General features: G+C 34.7%; 1 protein-coding gene across 8 annotated transcripts in view; it reads right to left on the reverse strand.

The window, feature by feature from the left end:
• Nucleotides 1–20,844, reverse strand: part of CADM1 (cell adhesion molecule 1) — a 316,950-nt gene that overhangs the window by 186,781 nt on the left and 109,325 nt on the right. The window lies entirely within an intron of this gene.

Below are 20,844 nucleotides of genomic sequence, written 5' to 3' on the forward strand. Positions count from 1 at the left end.
GACACTCATGCTGGGTTTTATCTGTTCTTAAAGAGGCTTGATTATAATAAAGCCCAATACATGTAATTGTGGGGTCACACCCAAATTACCAAATTTGTGTTAAATTGCTTTTTTTACATTTGATTTTTCCAGGTGACTCCTTGTAAGCAGCAGTCACAAAGGCCAATTTAATGTTCAAAATAAAGTAATTGAAAGAAGGATCTACGAGAGTAAGACCTTAATGAATATAGATATAATGACTTCTTTCTTGAGGGATAATATTCTGGAAGGAAGAAATGATAATACTAGAGGCACATGTAGTAATAAGAACATATTGGTAGCCCACAGTCATTTTCCTTATAGCATGTTTTTATTTGGGTTTTCATTTTCCTGTTGATTCTTTGGTTACCATGACCCTAAGGCTGAAAACACTACTACAACAACCACATTTTGGGGTAAATGAATCTGAACAATAACTTCTAGTGCAGTACTACACAATACAAGGTTCTGAAATGTCAGGAATGTTCTGCATCTTTGCTCTTCAATTTGGTAGTCACTAACCAACCACCTGTGGCTATTGAGCACTTGTAATGTGGCTAGTGCCACTGAGGAACTGAATTATTAGTTAACTCTAAATGAAGGAGTCACAAATGGCTAATGGCTCTCTCATTTGGTCATGCAGATCAAGGGGAAAAGAGGTTCTCTTAGTCTCTATAGCTCCCAGTGCCTTAGCAGAGAGTACTTATTAAAAAAAAAAAAAAAAAAAAAAAGACAAGCAATAATAATTTTGTTTAAATCCTAACAAGGAAGGCCTCTCTTCCTTAAGAAAGGTATCAGGGAATCAGTTAGGCAGCAGATTGTTCTAAGTACAGGAAAACTAAAAACTTCCAACAACTAAATTTCATTGCAAAGCAACCACTATGAGAAGGATTATTTTCACATTTTGAGCATACATTTCCTATGACACACACCTTCTTTGAAACCTTTGAGGGAAAAAAAATGTAAAACATCAGAAAGGTTATTATTTTATTTTTAAATTGTCCCAGGATTCTACAGGAAGAGATAGTCAGTTGAAGAAAGCAAGTAATATACAGTAGACATGTGAGATTTTATAATCCTATTTGCTATAAGAAGCCTAGCAGATATGTATTGGTTAACTTAACATAAGAGTACCAATTTTATTTTTCAATAAATTTTATATCTGGGAAAAAATATCTCACAGATGTTTAGAGAAAAGACAGCCAACGTGATAAAGAGTAAATTAAAATATAAAATTCTGATCTCACGTAAAATTCTGAACAAATTTAAGGGCTATTGGCATCCCAAATCTCTGTAACAAAAGATAGATATTTATACAACAGAGCAAAAGAACAACAGAAATAAAATTCAACCACCTTACTCACATGAAATTTCTCATTTCATTAACATCCTATAGATTTTACTTGTCCATAGCACTGATTAAGAAAAAGAAAGCCGAAAAAAAAAAAATGAACAAAAAAAAACAACAACAAAAAACAACAGTGCTGTGTCTGATCAGACTTTGGACTCTAATGTGAACCAAAGGGAGAGGCTTAAGCAAAACTCAAGCTACAATACATAATTCTGAAATGACACCCCAGGAACAAAAAAAAATCATACTTTCCCATTCACTTTCATTTTTTTTGCAACAAATCTGTCATTTAAGACTAAGATGTTAAGATATGACTTAGCCGTGATGAATCCATCTGCTTATAAATGCAGATCCCCAATAATTTTCATGGTCGTGATCCCTTCCTTCAAGTTGCTCCTGATTCATGCGCTCCTGATTCAAGCAGATAATTTTACACTCTTAATCCAGTGGAAACAAATAAGTTCTTGGCAACTCATAAGAAAAAAATCCTCTCTCCAGACAAGTAACAAGTAGGGTTCTAGTCTACTAATGGGTAAAAAATTTTATATTACCACGGATCCTCCCAGAACAGGAAGAAAGTGATCAAAACAGATGTATAGTTCTGGGGCCTTATCCACAAATTGTAGAAATGTTAAGGAGGAAAACTCAGGTTACAGAACACCACATTTCAACTAACTTGTAGCTGTAGTTACGGACTCAGGGTTTGCCTCTCCCCAAAATTCATATTGAAGCCCTAACCCAGAATGCGATGATATCTGAAGATTGACCTTTGGAGGTGAATTGGGTTGGATGAGGTCCTGAGGGTAGGGTCCTCATGAGGGATCAGTGGCTGTACAAGAAGAGTCATCAGACAGTTTTCTCTGTCTCCCCACATGGGTGTGTATACTCAAAGAAAAACATCATGTAAGCATACACGGTGTTTTCCCACAAGCTAAGAGAACAGTCTCAAAATGAAACTGATCATTCCAGCACCTTGATCTTGGACTTCCCAGTCTCCAGATGGGGGAGATAAATATGTATTGTTTAAGCACCCAATCTGTCGTATTTTGTTATGGCATCCCAAGCACATTAATAGAGCTGTACTCATGATACCTTTATTTTATTTTTTTATGTGGTGCTGAGAATTGAACCTAGTATCTCACACATGTGGGGCCAGTGCCCTAGCACTCAGTTACAGTCCCAGTCCTACTTTGATGTTTACACACCATCCTCTGAGGGAAGAGTCAGAAGAACCCACTGTGAATACCTGAAGTCACAACTATTAAAGAATTCAGCATTAACTAGCAACTATTTAGCCTTCATGTAACACTAATAAGGACTTCTGCTTCCCACCTCAATATCAAGTACAGGGCCAGATTTCCCTCCCAACTGAAACGACAATTAAAATGAAAACATTAAATACAAGAAGAAATGATTCATTACCAATAGACCCATACTATAAAAAATGTTGATGAATGTCATCAGGCAGAAGGAAAAAAATATCAGATGGAAATATGAAAATATAAGAGAGAAAGTATACCAAAAATATACTTTCTATATAGTAAACATACAAGAATTTTCTATTATCATTTTTAAATATTTTAAAATATTTGCTTAAAGTCAACAGAGGAGATAAACTAGAATCATAAATAGTACTCAATACAAAAGAAGGCAGAAAAAGAAAAGAACAAAGATGTGACAATTAAGAAAGATGATCTAAACACCCAATAAGAAGCGTAGATTGTCAGACTAGAAGAAAGAAAAGAAAGAAAAAAAAAAAAAAGCAATGATATACTTACTGTAAGAAAAAAATCACTTTAAAGACAAATAGGTTAAAAATAAAAAATGGGAAAAGATACATTGCCATCAATACTAAATCCCAGTAAAAAATTTCCCTTAAATATGAATCTTGTACTTCTAAGGTCTTATATGTAAAACTGGCAATTAATTCAATGATAACAATCAAGAAGAATATAGAATATGTCCATTTGAAGTTTATTTTTACATATCCTACAAAATCATCATTGAAGATACAATGCTCTGTTACAAATATCCCTTAGTAAGATCATCTAACATATTCTTCACAGAATTCAGTGCCAACACAACTTTTGCATCCCATGTGAATTCATGCATTTTCTTTCACCAGATAAGCATTATATGAGCCAGTGTTTTCCCTTTATGTCTTGGCCAGCCAACAGAAAGCTCAAAGCTAAATTTAGCACCAAACTCTAAAAATAAATCCATCCCAGCACTCAGCAGGATTCTCACTCCCTTCCTCTAATTGGCTTTTGACCTTTCCTAGGATTATTTTATTTGCACTGTAATATTAGAAGCTACTCTGAATTCTTTCCTTTTTTTAGAGAATACCAAGAATTATATGTGAATATTTGCTTCACCACTTTTAAGATGTGTGACCTAAATCACAGAAGTTGAAAAACTGCTCTGCAGGTCTGTTTTGTACCACAAATTGAGAATAATGGTGGTCACTTTGCCTCCCTCAAGAATGTTGATAAAATGCAAAAATTTAGAAATCTAACACAAAACAAAGTTAAGTTGATATTAAATGGAGAGAAAGGATTATTGAAATCCATGTAGTTTTATTTTGAACTAAAATCTAATCTTATGATGTGGTCATTTCCAGGTTAACTATTTTTTCACCAGTTATGGGCACTAAATTAATTAAAAAGCTAGACAGACTAATACAGACTATAATCTGTTCAAGGAGAGAAGCAATACAATCACAAGCTAGATTCAGACTTTAGAACTCTGAGAGCAGAAATAAGAACAAGGAAATCACTGGCACTCTGGGGTGAACATGGATGAAAGAGGGCATAACCCAAACCAGGCCTGGATCTGCAAAAGTATTAAAGATGGGCCCCTAAAGATTTGTGAATTCAGGTATGCACTTGTTACTCCTTTGATTGTCAATTAACATTTCTGCATAAGAGGGAAGAAAGGGAACAAGGATACAAGGACATAAATTGCTCTGATATTTTATCAAATGCAGAGTTGCCCTTGAGCAAATCTACTCCAATACCAGGCATTCTGCTCAAAGCAATGAAGATTCTCTCTCTGGCCTCAGGCAGAGCCTTAGTTGTGAAGTTCACCTGTATGTATTTTCACATTCTAATGGTCAAAGATTACTGCAGCCTGCTTTTACACACAGTGAAAAACTAAAGTCTTTTCTATTAGACATTTAGAGCAATGAGTTAAAGAAAAAAAAAGAATTCAAATGGTACACAGAAGGCTCATCAAGAATATGATCAATCAAGAAAGGAGGAATCTTAGAAGAAAATGGGGGATATGGTTTAAATATCTATTAAAAAAATTTTTTTATAAAATAGATTAGTGGTTCTGATCATTTGGTGAGCATCAGAATCACCATGAAACTTGTTAAAAAATTCAGAAGCCATGTTTTCCATCCCAGAAACTACATCAGGGTCTTTCTAATGTATTGGAGGTTTGACACCAATGTTGGTGTCAGGATTTTTGATATGAATGAATGAATGAAAATTCAAAGTTGTGACTTTAAGAATTAAGATGAAATCATTATATATTTTACCTTTAAGACAATAGCAATGCATTTCCTAGCTCTGCATATTAAAAAAAATGAAAAAGCAATGACCCATCTAATACCAGTAACCATCCTCTGACCAGCTTATTATTTCTAAATAACATTTCCCTCTAAAAGGAAGGAGCTTTGTGGAGAAATAGCTGACTTCAGTTTTAATGCAAAAACAAAACTAAACACCTTGTAAGATGAGCCTGGATATCTCATCACATCAGAAAAGAAGAATGTGAACAAAAATTCTGGAGTCATATTAAGAAGTCTTAGGAACTAGCATGAAGAGGCTCCCACTGGTCAAAACAAGGATAACCTGAGCATCACCAAGAATAATTGCAATGGACTGAATCAAAAGTATGTTTAAAACTCTGAGTTCAAAATACAGTGGCCTTCTGTATCAGTAGTTTCAAACAACTACGGTTTGAAAAAAATTGTTTTGTGTCTCTACTGAACATGCAGAGGCCATTTTTCTTGTTATTATTCCCTAAACAATATAGTATAAAACCATTTACATACCATTTACATTGCATTACATATTACAAGTAATCTGGAGATGATTTAAAGTGTATTGGAGCATGTGTACAGATTATTTGCAAATACCATGCCATTTAATCTAAGGGACTTGAACACCTGTAGATTTTGGTTTCTATGAAAAGTGCTGGAAGGAATGCCCTTTGGATACTAACGGGGCAAACGTAATATTAAAACAAAACAACAAAACTTCTATGATTACCTTTGAAGGGTATTAGAGAATCAACTAACTGTTTTGGAAAAAATCATTAAGTAAAGGTAAAATTAATCACTTATCCTGCCTTTCATATACATACAGCATCTTAAGTCAAATGATATAGGGGAAGTTCCTCTTTATGAAGAAGGGATGGCAAAATAAGATTATCACCATTTTAAAGGACCCATTGAAATAATACATCAAAACAATAATCTTCAAATGGTCACTAAACATCAATCACATGCCCACAAAAAGGTACAGAGATTATGCTGTCTATAAAGTATTATTGCCCTTCACATGCCCACTTCCCAAGAAGGAAAAGAAAATTAAACAGGAATCTGATATACTTCTAATTTGACTTATAGGAAATCAAGAGATAAATATGCAAAACTTCATGAGGATCCAATAAGCAAAATCAGATTGTGGAAACTCAATGTGACAAACAGCCCAGTTTCTTGAACAAATAAACTTCAAGGGGAAAAACAGGGGAAGGAGGAGGATAAGTTGAAGGAAATTAGACATTTTTACCAACAGGTATAATTTGCAAACTTTATTTGACTCCAGAGTTGAACAAAAATATTTTTTCCAATAATGTAAGACATAGCTGGGATTGTGGCTCAGTCAGAGTGTGGCTCAGAACTTGCCTAGCATGTGGGAGGTACTGGGTTCGGTCCTCAGCACCACATAAAAATAAATAAATAAAATAAAGGTATTGTGTCCATTTCCAACTTTAAAAAATTTTTTTAAATAATAACGTAAGACAATTATATAAAATTTGAGTACTAACTAGATATTACTGATAGTAAGGGAATTACTATTTATTTAGGAATGAAAATACAAGTGCAGTTATCTTCTTTAAAAGTCTCTGACTTTTAGAGATATATACTTGAAATCTTTATGGATGAGATGATATAATGTATACAGTTTTCCTTAAAATGATCCATGGTGGGAGGAATGGGTGAGATTATAGATGAAATAACATGGGCCATGAGTTAATAATTGTTGAAGTTGAGTGATGGGCACATGAGGGTTCAATATACTACTCCCTCTGCTTTTGTATGTTTGACATTTTCCACAATAAGAAGTTTAAAAATGTCAAAAGCAAAACCAAACAAATAAAAAATATAAAACTCTAGCATTAAAGTTCAAATCTGGGTTATCTCTGGGAAGGAGGGAAGAGTAGTAATTTTGAGAGGCCCTGAGGGAGACTTTCTAGGTGCTGGCAAAGTTCTGTTTCTTGATTTGAATAATGGTTACTCGGCCGTTTATGCTGTGATAATTTATTGAGCTATACATTTATATTCTGCATACTTTCTGAAGTTATGTTTCCATCAAAAACAAATGAGAATGCAGAAATCTAGCCTACTATTCAGCAATATGAATATGTGGAATGTATTTGATAAGAAGGAGCTATTTAATACATTGTAATGTATAATACATAAGAAAGGTATGGACCTTTCGGGATGGCAAATTCCACAAGAATAGAGGAAAGATCAGTGGTACAGGAAGGAGACTGAGGGGAAAATGGGATAGGAGAAAGGAGAAAAAATGGAATGAAACTGACAAAACTTTGCTATGTACATAATGAATATACCATAGTGAATTCCACCTTGATGTATGTCTTTATGTATAAAGCACAAAATTAAAAAAAAAAAAAAAAAAAAGACAGAAAGTGGTGTCGCACACCTATAATCCTAATGACTCAGGTGGCTGAAGCAGGATGATCCCAAGTTGGAGGCGTGACCCTGTCTCAAAATAAAAATAAATAAAAGGGCTGGAGATGTAGCTCAATAGTAAAGCAACCCTGGGTTCAATCCCCAGTATAATCATCATCATCATCATCATCATCATCAACAATGATACATAAATCATCATCACCACCATGAATAATACATAAATAGAAGGAAAACCAGTAGAGAAGGGAAAGGGGAATAGGCAGAAGAAAGAGGGGAGGGAAAGAGGAATCCCTGGGGACCAAAATGGAGCAAATTATATTCCATTCATGTATGATATGTCAAAATGAACTGCACTATAATGGACTAATAAAAGCATTTATAAAAATAAGAAATGTATGGACTTTGAGAAAAAAGTGTTAAGAAAATTCTAATCTTTAATATTATGTGAATTATTCATGAAACACAAACCCAAAACAGAATCAAGCTATATTAAATGTAGAGAGTCTGATAAAAATAGTAAATACTTATGAAGCACCTATCATGCTAGTTGGGTTTAAAGGAGATTATAAATTATTTTAACAAGATCCTCAAATAAGATACAAATATTCAACTTTCACTTATACTATTAAATTCATGTGCTAGTATATTAGCCTGTACATCTTTATGTATTATATATTCTATAGTACAAGGAAGAAATTACTGTTCTATTAGTGAATAATTTAAAAGAAAAAAAGGATAGCAAATAACTGTGCAATATTTTGAACTACTCAAAGTGAGCTGAGAGTCCATCTGCCTCTGCCTATGAGCAAGATCTTTGGTATTAGTCAGTCATGGATTTGAATCTTAGTTCACCTACAAGCTGGAAGACAGTATGCACAAATTTAATCTTTTTGTGCCTTAGTTTCCACACTTGTAAATGGGTAATAGTACTATCAACTCTAGATACTACGAGAATTAAATAAGATTGAACTCTTAGCTTAATGCTTAGCATATGCAAATTTAATGTTAATTACTACATATTTATTACTATGATAATGATAAAGGGCTATCCCACTGCAATGTTCCCTTGGTAACATTCCAAAATATTCCTCCAAAAGATATAGGAGGAAAATTAAAAATTAGAGGATGTTCCTACATGGGTTCTGCAAAATAAAGGAAGGAAGGGGAAAAAACAAAAGGAGAAATTTTCAAATAAGAGAGAGAAAACAAAAAGTAATGAAAGAGGGTAATGAAAGAGGGTATTAGCACAAGTAGATGTCTAAGAATTTAGAAACCAATCAAAAAAGTTAAAATCCAAACATAATGGCTATAATGGTTGCAAGTCAAAAACAGAAAATAAAATAAACCTGCTTCTAAAATAAAGTTTAAATACCAAGATAAATTTAGAAGAAATTTTTCCATAGTAATTAGCCACTGCTTGAAAGAATCAGGTTGTAATAAAAAACCCAGGGGAAACCCACCTGAACCAGAAAGTCATGAAAAGTACATCAGCTCTTGCCTGAAACTAGTACCACTTACCTGAGTACAAAGAAGTAGTTCCAGAAACACGGGATACTGCTGGGTAATTCCTAAGGACACTGGGGGCCCTGGTTTCCCTCTGAGTCTCCACAGCTTCTTAGAGCCCATAGGACTTTTAAGGCACTTAAATACGTGGTATATTTTGACAACAGCATGTTTTATAAGTCATTTGTCATCAGCAAACTTTAGACAAGGTTAATGAAAGTTCTGTCACTTTAATGTCTAGCCGGCTTTAAATTACAAATGTCATGCGCCATGACTAAAGAAAGGGCACTGCAATAATACCATAAACCATCATCTCCAGGGACACACAGGTAATTGCATAGCTCATTAAAAAACTGTTTTAATTATTAATTGACCGTGTCAGAGTTGTCCTTTGAAGTCAATTTTAATTTTTTTTTCCTTGCAAGCATTATGATTTCAAGCTGACCTACAGAACTTTGTGTACCACCTAAAGCACTAGCAGGGCTGGGTGTGAAGAAAGCTCTCCAATACTTGGAATTATTTTCAAGTCATTTGCAAAGAATTTGCTCATTGGGAGGAAGAAAATGGCAGAACACTTTTTGAGAGGACTGGTTCTCATAATGAGAAAACAGAAGACAAAAAAGTAAATGAATGAATAAAAATACCAAGGAGTTGAGTAAGAACTCTTTTTGTTAAACTGCCTCTCATGATGATGCAAAACAATGACTAAAAATGATACAGGAAACCACAGTCCAATTGATCAGAACTTAGCTAAAGTTACAAATTTGACAGCAAGTCAAATTTCATATTTAATAAATAGTTCTAGAAACAGGCTGATTACAATCAATTATAATTTTGAATAGTCATCATTCAAAATGGACCGTAGTAATTATTCATGTACCTAAATCTATCCTTAAGTTCCACTATTAAGAGAGGAAATAGCACTCTCACATTTTTAATGAACATAGAAAACCTCTGATTAGACAAGAGTATGCTCGCTCCTGCAAGTGTGTGAGTGGCAAGTGAGTGGCAAGACTCAATGAGAAAGGTATAAGCAACCATAATGTCAGATGAAAGAGTTCCCCCTGAATTATTAGAAATTAAACATTTAGTACGAGAGAAAAGAATTTCTCCAAATCCAGATCTGACGAATTTATCCAGTCCCTTGCAAACAGCCTTTCAAAAAGACACTGCCAACCTTAAGTCTGAATGATTCTTTGTATCCTAAATTTGTTAGGTGAATATGCCTGGTAATAAACAGAACTCTTACAAAACAACCTAAAATCAACTGACCCACATACCAGATGGTTAGGGTGCAATAATGAAGCTGACCTCAGTCTATTTCCATCAATACAAAAACTGACAGCAAGTTTCTGCACCACATATGCAGGGCCAACAACTTAAAATTCAAATCCGGGATCAATTTATGGACTCCACTGTTGTTAATGACCATGCAGGGAGAGTATCATCGAGAAACTGACAGCATCCTCAGGACTAAGAGATCGTCTTCCAGAATGTGAAAATGAGATAAGTCAATTCTGTTGCATTGTCCTCACCTCAAGAATTAAACAGCCACTACCAACTGATAACAGAAATTACTCTCATTGGAGGCTCAACACCTGATTCTCCTTTGCCACATCAAGCAGAGACTCACAGATAAAATTCATACCACCTGCATTTCCTGCATTATGGAAAACTGATCAAGTAAGGATATACAGCAAATCATATAGGAAATGTAAGTAAATAAATATGTAAGAAAATAAAAAAAAAGAAAAGAAAAATACAGTAAGAAATCAGACTCACAGAATTGAGGTCAACAAATAAGACTCACAGTCTAAGTCCTATTTCAGACAGCCCAGAAACTAAGAATAGTTTTACATTTCTAAACAGCTGGAAAAAAAATTTTAAAGAACAATATATCACAATACATGAATATTCCACGACATTCAAATTTCAATGTCTATAAATAAAGTTTTATTGGAACACAGCCATGTTCATTCGTTTACATATTGTCTACAGCAGCTTTCACACCACAACAGCAGAACTGAGTAGTTGTGAAAGAGACCGTATGGCCCACAAAGCCTAACATATTTACTATCTTGCCCTTTATAGAAAAAGTTTGCCAATCTCTGCAATAGTAAAATGAGTCCTAAATTCCTAACCTTTGATGGCACATTAAGTGAGGTAGCTCTATCTTCATTCCTTCAAGCAATCCTGATATTTAATAATTTAAAGACTTTCCCAAAAGAGGAGATTTCACAATAAATGATAAATATCTTTAGCTACAGGGTACAGCATGAGTGTTTCCAAATTGATGATAAAATTCTGTCTCTGGTATATACTCGTAAGTGTAATATGCTGTACAATATTCTAATTAAATTGAAGAATGGCTGCACACACCATGTTTCTATTAGCCAGGTTTTCTTTGATTTAGCAGGAGTAATGAATGCTGAATCAGGTTAGGGTTGTTAAGCTTATCTGGTTTTGCCAATCTACTGAAATTAGGATAATAAAACTGAAGATATGTAATATTGAAGACATTTAAAAAGAAAATTTGTTTATCTTCAATTAAAAATATCCACAATACTGACAATAAACTTATTATTCCCTCTTACAGAAAGGCTAGGTTGAAGAAAACAGCACATTAAAAAGAAATTCAGTCCTGCATGGGGACCATGGAGTTACATTTTAGAGGACCAAAAATAGCCTGGTTTTCTTGTGATACCAACATTTCACACATTTGTTGGGGGGGAAACAGGCAAAATAGAGACGCTCAAAATATTCTCTAGCTGACAAAATGCTGCACTAGATTTTTTGGCTCCAATAAAACTAGATTCTCTGCCTTGAGTAGGGAAGGGATAGCGATTGAGTTTCTTGAAATGAGCAAAACTTCGTGTGGGCATGTTAAATTATTTACTTGCTTGAGACTCTGGGGAAGTATATGGTCACCACCTCTGATCAACTTCACCTTTTGAAACTAAAAATGAGATTATGACTCATTTTATTCTCCAGATTTTATGAGTTTATTGACATAAACACAGAGAATATAAACTCCATACTGAAGCTATATCAATCATCTTGGTATGCTATAAAATACAGTATCTTTAATAATATTTATTTTAGGCACCAATTAATTTTATGGGGGAATAATAAAACAGCAGGCTTTTCCTCCCCCTGCAGTATAGACTATATAACAAAATCAACAGATATGAGCCAGATCAATGGGGTGAAAACAACCGTTTTGGAGTCAGTCGGTGATTCCCAGGGCTCAGCAATCCCTCCCTACTCAAACTAAAGCTGCTGGCTCTACTCAGAAAAGAAGCACAGTTCCTCTATTTTCCCATTTCCCATCACTTGGAAGACCAAAGGGGAAAGGAAGTATAAAATGGTCAGTGGGCAGCTGAAGAGAAGTGGCACAAAGTTGTGCTCACACTAGCTCTGATGTTGAACCCCAGCAATTCACAAACCTCCTGTGCCAGTCCTGATTGTTCTCTTAAAAGTGCTAGTGTGTGCTGTCTTCAAAATATTACACCATCCTTCAATTTAAGTGATCCCATTAAACAATCTCTGGGCATGCCAAACAGCTGAATGAAAATGAAATCCCAATGATTATTTGAAGTAGGAACCAAAGGACTTAAGGGAAAATAAAAATGTTTTCTGAATTTATTCAAAAACAAACAATTTTATAAACTCCATTCTTTACCACCAAAATAAATATATCAAATAAGGAGACATTAGGTTCCCTTATGATGTTTAAATATTAGGAAATTAGTCTTGAAAGATTATGGTCACCTCAGCCCACTTTCACTTATTTTAGTAACAGTTTAAAAGGGGATAGTGAGACTCTACAATTAGAGGTAGTCAAGCAAAGGTCAGAGGATCATACATGAATGCAGAAAAGTGGATTCAGACATTTTGGATAAGGAAGGTGAACTGGATCAGATCACCATGAGGCTGTAAATACAAAGCATAAGATGACATAGACTATATAATATGAAAAACAGAAGTAGAGGGGTAGCCTTAAACTTAAATATAAGTTTAATATTGTTTGAAATTCTGGTGATGCTTTTTAAAAATCATAAATGAGCATAATACTTCTCAGAACCTTTATGCAGGGAGTACTGTGCATGGTGATGTGCACCCATAATTCCAGCAACTCAGGAGGCTAAGGCAGGAGGAACTCAAGTATGAGGCCAGCCTGAGCCATTTAGCAAGGTCCTGTCTTGAAAGAAAAATTAAAAGGGTTGGCAATTTAAAAAATCTAACAAAATAGAATTTAAGGCACAACTATCACATGGGAAACAGGGATGTTACATACTAGAAAAAAAAATACAAAAAGAAGGGATGGCATCATAAACATTATGTGTCAAAACCTTTCAGGGAGACAACTGTCAGAAACTGAGCAAGTATATGAAAAATAAGCCAACTATTCTCATACCAAACCCAGAACAGACTTTTAAAGAGATAAATTGGGCCATGCCTACTCAAATTCTTCTGTAGCATCCAATAAAAAGATTCAGAAGTTTCTACAAGAAAAAAAAAAAAAAAAAAAAAGGTTGGGGGTATAGCTCAGTGGCAGAAGACTTACTTAGCATGTGCAGGTAGGTCCCTGAGTTGGATTCCCAGTACCGGGAAGGAGAAAAAAAAAAAAAAACTGGTAACATCTTTCAGGACATGCAAAGTGTGATTTCAGAGGAAAATCACAATCTGTAAATACTATCCAGTCACAACTCTCTTCCAACCACTGAGAACCAACAATGGGAAAGCAGATGGTTACAGGAATCACAAGGTTAGTTCATCAATAACTGAGAGTTATTAACATATTATTTAATAACATTATTATTAACACCTTCCTCACTGGGATGTTACAAAGATGAGAGAAAAGAACATATACACCATATTCAAAAGAGGCCTTGATATACCAAACACATAGTAAATCTTATTCCTACCCTTCCATTATTAAAAAAATATTCACCAAATTTGAAAATGTGCAACATGCCGCTAGAGCACTATTTCTCAAGTGTGATACATGAGAAGTTTAAGTGGTACATAAATAAAGCTTCACAAATTTAAATAATTGGGATTTTGATTTAAATATGTATTAAAAGAGTCATGCTTTTTTCCCCCTCCCTCTTTTGCTGTGCTGGGTCGAACCCAGGGTCTCACACATGCTAGGCAAGCACTCCACATCGGAGTTACATCCTCAGCCCCTAAATATGTATTAAAAGAAGATACAGCCCAACAAATCTGTAATTTCATGGCTAACAATGATATAAATGAGGTGGGTAAAAAGGTAAATCAAGGTAAGAAGAAATATTATGCAAATGACCCTGGCAATATAAAGATATAGGGGAAAGGAAATTGTACAAGAAACATTGTGTTCTAAGAATATAAAATGCATAAAAAAAGGATTCCTGTCTTCAAAAAGCTTACTATCTAAGGACTGGATGGATTAAGAGTGAGTAAACCAATGAAACACACCAAGTAAGAGTTGATGAATATATATATGTCACATTCAAGAAGAATGGTGTTAAGTCCCTCTTTTCTTGGCTCTCTTAACGTGTATCACATATAAACGCTCTTTAAAAATAAATGAGTTTAACAATTGTCATGCTGAGTTGTAACATAAGCTGATTTGGAAGTCCTTGTATAGTAGCATGTTAGGGATTTGTATGTTAAATCTTTTCTTTGAATTATCCAGGAAATCATTATTTTCTCACCTTTATTTTCTATATAAGAAACTAAGAAAACAAAGGTTTCTGCTGGTTTAACAGCCAAATCACTCAAGACACTTGGAGCAAAACACAGAACAATCTACTTAAAACTGTAAGATCCATGAACACTAAATGGTTTTAGATTTCTGTATCATCCTTAGAGATGGTACATGTGACAGGAATAAGCTGAATTTGCATTTGAAAATAGAGTAAAGCAAACCAAGTCTCCCTTTCAAGGGAAATGGAAGCAAAATAGGTAAGAAAGCAAAAGGATTTTGTAGGTATTGCCGAGGAAAACCACAGACTCTTTAGAAGCACACAACAGGCAGGCTCTTCTTAAAACTCTCACACATCTTAAAAGGCATATATTATCATCTCTTAATTTGTGCAATATATTAACTTGTGCTTCTTTCATCTCTTTTAAAGTGCTCCTCCTGCATGATTCCCCTATAAGATTTTAACAGTACATCTGCACCACGTAAAAATTTATCTACACATAGTATTAGTTTAAAAATAAATTAAAAAGCCACAGGCAACTGAAGCCACAGTGAAAGGGAGCCAATGTCTAGGGAGCAAACAGGAGAGAGGTGAATAAGGGGAATAGTCAATGCTAACGGAAATATATAAAACAGAATTAGGAAAAAGGCAAGAAGTAGTGACATTCCCTGAAATACATAAGATATGCTTCTATGGTTTGGATCATACAAGGTGAGAGTACGTTAGTGCCTAATTAGAATCCCATATTAGCTAATAGGCTAGAAGAATAAAGCTTTGAGACCATATCACAGAATCACTCTGTCATATTGACATTCATTCCAACTGTAGCTACTGCATCGATTTTCTTAGAAGCTTTATGATTCAGCTGCCTCTGAACCACAGCTAGAGCAATGCCCACCTGCATCAAGGGCTAACTAGCACTGCAGAATGCACAAAGGTGGCAGAATTAAGAAATTATGTCCCCCCACAAACTTGCTTAGGAAATATGAACAGTGTAAAACATCTGTAAAAATAAGGTTGGGATTTAAGAGTTTCTAAGATAGGACTTTTTGAAATATGAAAAAGAAAATCCTCTATTTTCTTTAGAAGCAATATTTTAGCCCAAATAGCTGTTCTAAATTCTGGTTCCTTTGTTTTTGACTTTTTCAGTCAACTATCCTTAGTAACCTTTCATATCAAGAACCAACAGCACAGACTGAAAGAAACATGTTGAAAGCTTGGGAGACCCCAAGGATTCTCTAAGAGCTCCTTTGGGGGGAAAAAGCAACTGATCTTCATCTGTGTAGAGAAACACAAATTCCAGGGTCATTGCCACTAAATCGGCAGACCAATGTGATGAACATCGCCATCAATATGGCTACTCTACCTTGACTTTTGAATGTCAAAAATAATATGGACAGAATTGACTAAGCAGTCTCCAAGGTACTGCCTTTAAAATTTTTAACTTTATGGCTATTAAATATTGAACAGATAATTGGATTTATCCCCTTCAGTGCTTTATGGATGTACAAAGTACCTACCTTCTCCTGTTTTATTCAAATTAATGGTGCTCTTTTAAAGTGTCTGCCCTGAGTGCACACTATAGCCAACTCATTAAAAGGATGCTTCATCTGCTTACCAACTCTTTTCTCTATTTGCTGTGTGAGGGCAAAAACCACACTCCAACCCACATTGACAGTTAAGGGCAAATCCATTGAGAGTCACCCTTAAACCCAGAATTTTCCCTCCTAAACTCAAGTGCACAGCGTGATCTGGCCGTCGATTAGCTGTTATCACAGGAAACCACAACACAGAATCCATTTATCCTGTTGTTAATTAAAACATTTACAAATGCTTCTTTACAACTGGGTAGCTTACTGCTACGTTTTAAAATCAAGTCTGGAGAACGCAGGGATGCCAATTCCTCCCCGGAGGATTAGCCAAATGAAACCCTGGACTGTGTATTGGACAGGGGAAAAAAACACACCCATGGAAAGGCTGTGCAATTCACACTAGCGATAAGGAATTTCTATCAAGTATGACTAACACCTACAAACGTACAATCTGAAAATAACTCTGGTAGAGGTGTTAGTGGAAAGAGGTTAATGGAAATAATGTTTTCATTTGAAACAATATAAATCCACAACTGGCATTCCACTGGCCCATGACCTCCCCTTACCCAATCCTTGTTCAAGTCATTTGCTAGTGTAATTGAAACCTTCTTTGAGAGTCTTTAGATTTCATTTCATGTTTTGGGGACAATGCAGCTAAAAGACATTTACCATCCATCTTTCTTAACATTCCTAATCTAAATAGAAGACCCAAATTCAAGACTGTGCTTTTGATGGATCACTCGCCTCCCTATACAGTAGAGCTTAAAGAGATCCTATTATTGCTTTCAGAACCCTTACAGAAAACATACATTCATACTCATTTTAGATTTTATTACCTAGCTGAACAGTATGTATTTATTTTCTTAAATGTGTTTTTAAAGGAAAGAATAGATTTTCAATTAATAAGTTCAAAATAACAAGATAGAAACAGCTAATACATAAAATGCAGGCAGGGAAAAGGGCCCAACAACATGACAAGTTAAAAATATGAAATTGTGGAAATAGGATTTGTTTCCTGAATAAAATGCTAAAGAGGTTTTGAAGTTCTTCCTATGTGTGAGGTCTTTTAATACAGGTCTCCATCTGTTAATTTCTCTTGTAGTTGAAACAGGAAACAAAGAAATGATGCCAGCCAGCCAATGTCATTAATGTGACTCCACTAAAGGACATATTTCTAAAAAAGCATCTCAATTATACTATTACATATGCATTCAAAACCATGATTTTTATTTTATGTTTGCCTTGGAATGTATGCAAAGTCTATTTAATATGAAGCTGGCCAAGTTTTAATTGATTATAACTAGGAAAACATGAAAGATAAAAGAGAAAAAAATAATCACCTCAGGTACCTTTTAAACTAGTAGCTAACTAAATCCAAAAGATTTTACAACCTAACAGAAAATCCCTCCGAAATCCCTCCATTCAGATAGAACGCCCAGAACAACTGATCAGCTAGCTAGCACCCTCCCATCCACTTCTGATTTCTTCAGTTACAAGTCACAACTGACCACTATCAAAAACTAAGCAAGGCCTGCTGACAAGCCCCTCTAGACATTAATTCCACAGCACTTCTGGTGTATGAGCCACTTTCTTTCCCTGTACTGGGATTTCCAATCCAAGAACAGAACAAAACTGGGCACATTCAGATATTAAGATTACATGGGTTACCTCAAAAAATTCCCTGATGGAATGAAAGAAACAGTTGTGAAGTCTGTTGCTGCCTTTTAATTCTATCAATCAAGTTCTATTCTGGAACATCAGTTCACCAGAAGCGGCTTGGCAGTTCATTAACTGAATCAGAATCAACTGTTGGGAGTCCATCATTCCACAAGCCCAACTCTAATTGTGAACAAGAACATCACAGGGGCAAAGTCCACAAATTCCAAACATTTAGCAAAGTCTATAAATCTCTCCACAACTCAAAGTGGGAAGAACAGTTAAATCACATGAGCTGCAGTATATTTCAGTCTTTTATATTAAATATATTTGATGCCTTACTGCGACAAAAAGAAGACATGTCATCAAGAGCTTACTCTAAAAATGCACATACTTGATATACCTACCATTCAAAGATGCTTTCAAAGTTAAAATAGGAGTGTGGGAACAAATGAAATTTATCATTGGTAAACCAGGCACAGAAAAGAAAAGGGGGGTGCAGGAGCAACAGTGCATGGAATCAGCGAACTTACCCACCAACAGACACAGACAGGGTATGTTGTGAAGTACCTGGCACTTGCCTTGTCAGTGAACTGAACATTTCTTATTTTCCACTATAAAAAATCTAAGGTTGTCTGCAAGAATCAGGAGTTGTTTTTGTTCCCCTAGAACTCCTAGTAAATATGCTTAATTAAAAACAAAAAATAATTTAGAAGACTAAAGTAAGGTGATGTTTTTAAACTTTAAGAGAATAAGTCACATTTCCTTTAAACAAATTACCAACTGCCAGCAGGGATACCTTTATATAGAATAGCACACTATATCTTTTTATAGTATAAATTTTGCACTTGGAAAGCATCTCAGTGTTCTACACAGTCAAAAAGTAAAATTAATAAATAAGGAGGGACCTAAAATGAAAAGCAAAAGAAAGTAAAGGAACATGAATGTACTTCAAATTAATATGATAATCACTATGAAGGAAGGAGAGAAAAATATGAATAGCGTTAAGTTATGATCTCAGAATTTTATATATACTCTATTCAAAGAAAGCCTGGAGGAAAAACAGCAAACATGTCCTGGACATTTTTTTAGGAGGTTTGTTTTCTGTAACAATATAGGCAAAACAATTCAGAATCTATTTTTAGTTGTAGGGCTGAGTAAATGGGCAAACGTGTAAGGAACCAGAATTTACATGATGGAAGAAGAATAAAAGAATTAATGAAGACAAGAAACCCCTGTGGAAATGGTTTGGACTTGGAATTACTTGTCTGAACTCATGATTCCTAAAATATGTGCACATATGCAAATGTGCATATTATTTTTCTTAACTGTCCCCTAAAGGCCTAAAAGTGAATCCATTGTTAGTAGCACACCTCACTCCAATATTGGTTTCTAATACCTTTCTCCTCTAAAAAGAACCAGAATTCCTCAGAGAAATGACTGATTGAAAAGCCATGGCAGAGAAGGTACAAGGTGATCCTAAAACATTTTAGGCCAAAGAAGAGCTAATGGGAGCTTTAAAAGCTAGCCAGATGGGGTTGCGGTTGCGAGACTCAGTGGTAGAGCGCTTGCCTCGCATGTATGATGCACTGGGTTCTACCCTCAGCACCACATAAAAATAAATAAATAAAGGTATTGTGTCCATCTACAACTAAATTTAAAAAAAAAAAAAGTGCTAATGGGAGCTTTTTAAAAAGCAAATAATACTGGGAGCATGTCAAAGGGACACTAGAGGCAATTTGAAGGGGGTCACACTGATTAAACCTAAAAGAATCCAAACATCAAAATAATTTAAAAAGTAACAATAAATCACTAAAAAGAAGAGTCTATGAGTCAATATGATAGATACATAGATAAAGAGATAGATAATGGGAGGATGAATGAATAGACAGATGGGTGGGTGGATGGATTCTGTATAGAAAAATTCAGACTATTGACTCTTGAATGTTGATAGACTGCTACAGTTGGAAAAATGTATTTTTATAGAAAAAAGACTGGATCAAGAAAGGATTATCAATGGATGTCAAATCTTAGTTCCCTTAGATTTAAAAACGGAAAAGATATTTGCATAGCCTTAAAATGTTTTCTTACTTATTGCTCATTAGTTTCTATATTTTGTAACTAACAGTAGAAAGATTAGAAGATACCTTGACCAGATAACCAAAAAAATTAATATCACCAACAAAGGGTGGAAAGGGTACCTCTGGATATAATACTTTTAGAATGATATATCACTTAAGTATTATTCTAGTTGGAAATACACAGAGTTAATTTCATCATAATGCAATCTCAGAAAAACCAAAAATAATGGACCTTTTATACAAAAAGGGGGGTCTTTTTTTATGTCAATGTTATAAAAGACAAAAAAAGAAAAAAGAAAAAAAAAAAAAGTCTGAAGAGAACTTTTTCCACTTAGGAGAACTGAAGAGACACAACTAGTTGCAATATGTAATCTTGCACTGGATTTTGTATGGCAGAGGCAGGAGGATGCTATAAAGCACATTGTTAGATCAAGTAACCAAACTGAAACATGGACAGATTTGACAAACATATTCTATGTTAAATTGCCTGAAGCTAATAATTATAGCACAGTTACCTAAGTAAATATTTTTCTTTGGAAAAATATTCTGAAGTATTTGGAAGCAAAGGGACATGATGTATGCAATTTATTCTCAACTGGTTCAGGGGAAAATGCACAGTGTGAGAAAAATAGAAAAAAAGAGAAAAAGAAGGAGGATGAGTTCACAGAAATGACAAAGCAATGGAGCAAAATGTCAGGAAGAGGTGAATCACTGTGGAAGGAATATGGATGTTCTTTGTACTATTCCTGCAACTTTTCAGTAAGTTTGAAACACAGTTTCAAATAAAAAGTTAAAAAAAAAAAAAACACTGTCTTCTCCCACACAGCCTAGTGAATTTAAAATAACATTGACAGTATTCCTCATCTCATATTCTTATTTCTGGAAACATCACCTAAACGTGGAGAAAATATTATGTACAAAGATGTTTGTCACAGTACTGTTTATAAAAGCAAAATACTTGAAAATACCACATGCATTTTTAAAAAACCAAGGGAATGATTAATTC

This window comes from Sciurus vulgaris, assembly GCF_902686455.1.
Source record: "Sciurus vulgaris genome assembly, chromosome: 11".
Lineage (NCBI taxonomy): Eukaryota > Metazoa > Chordata > Mammalia > Rodentia > Sciuridae > Sciurus > Sciurus vulgaris.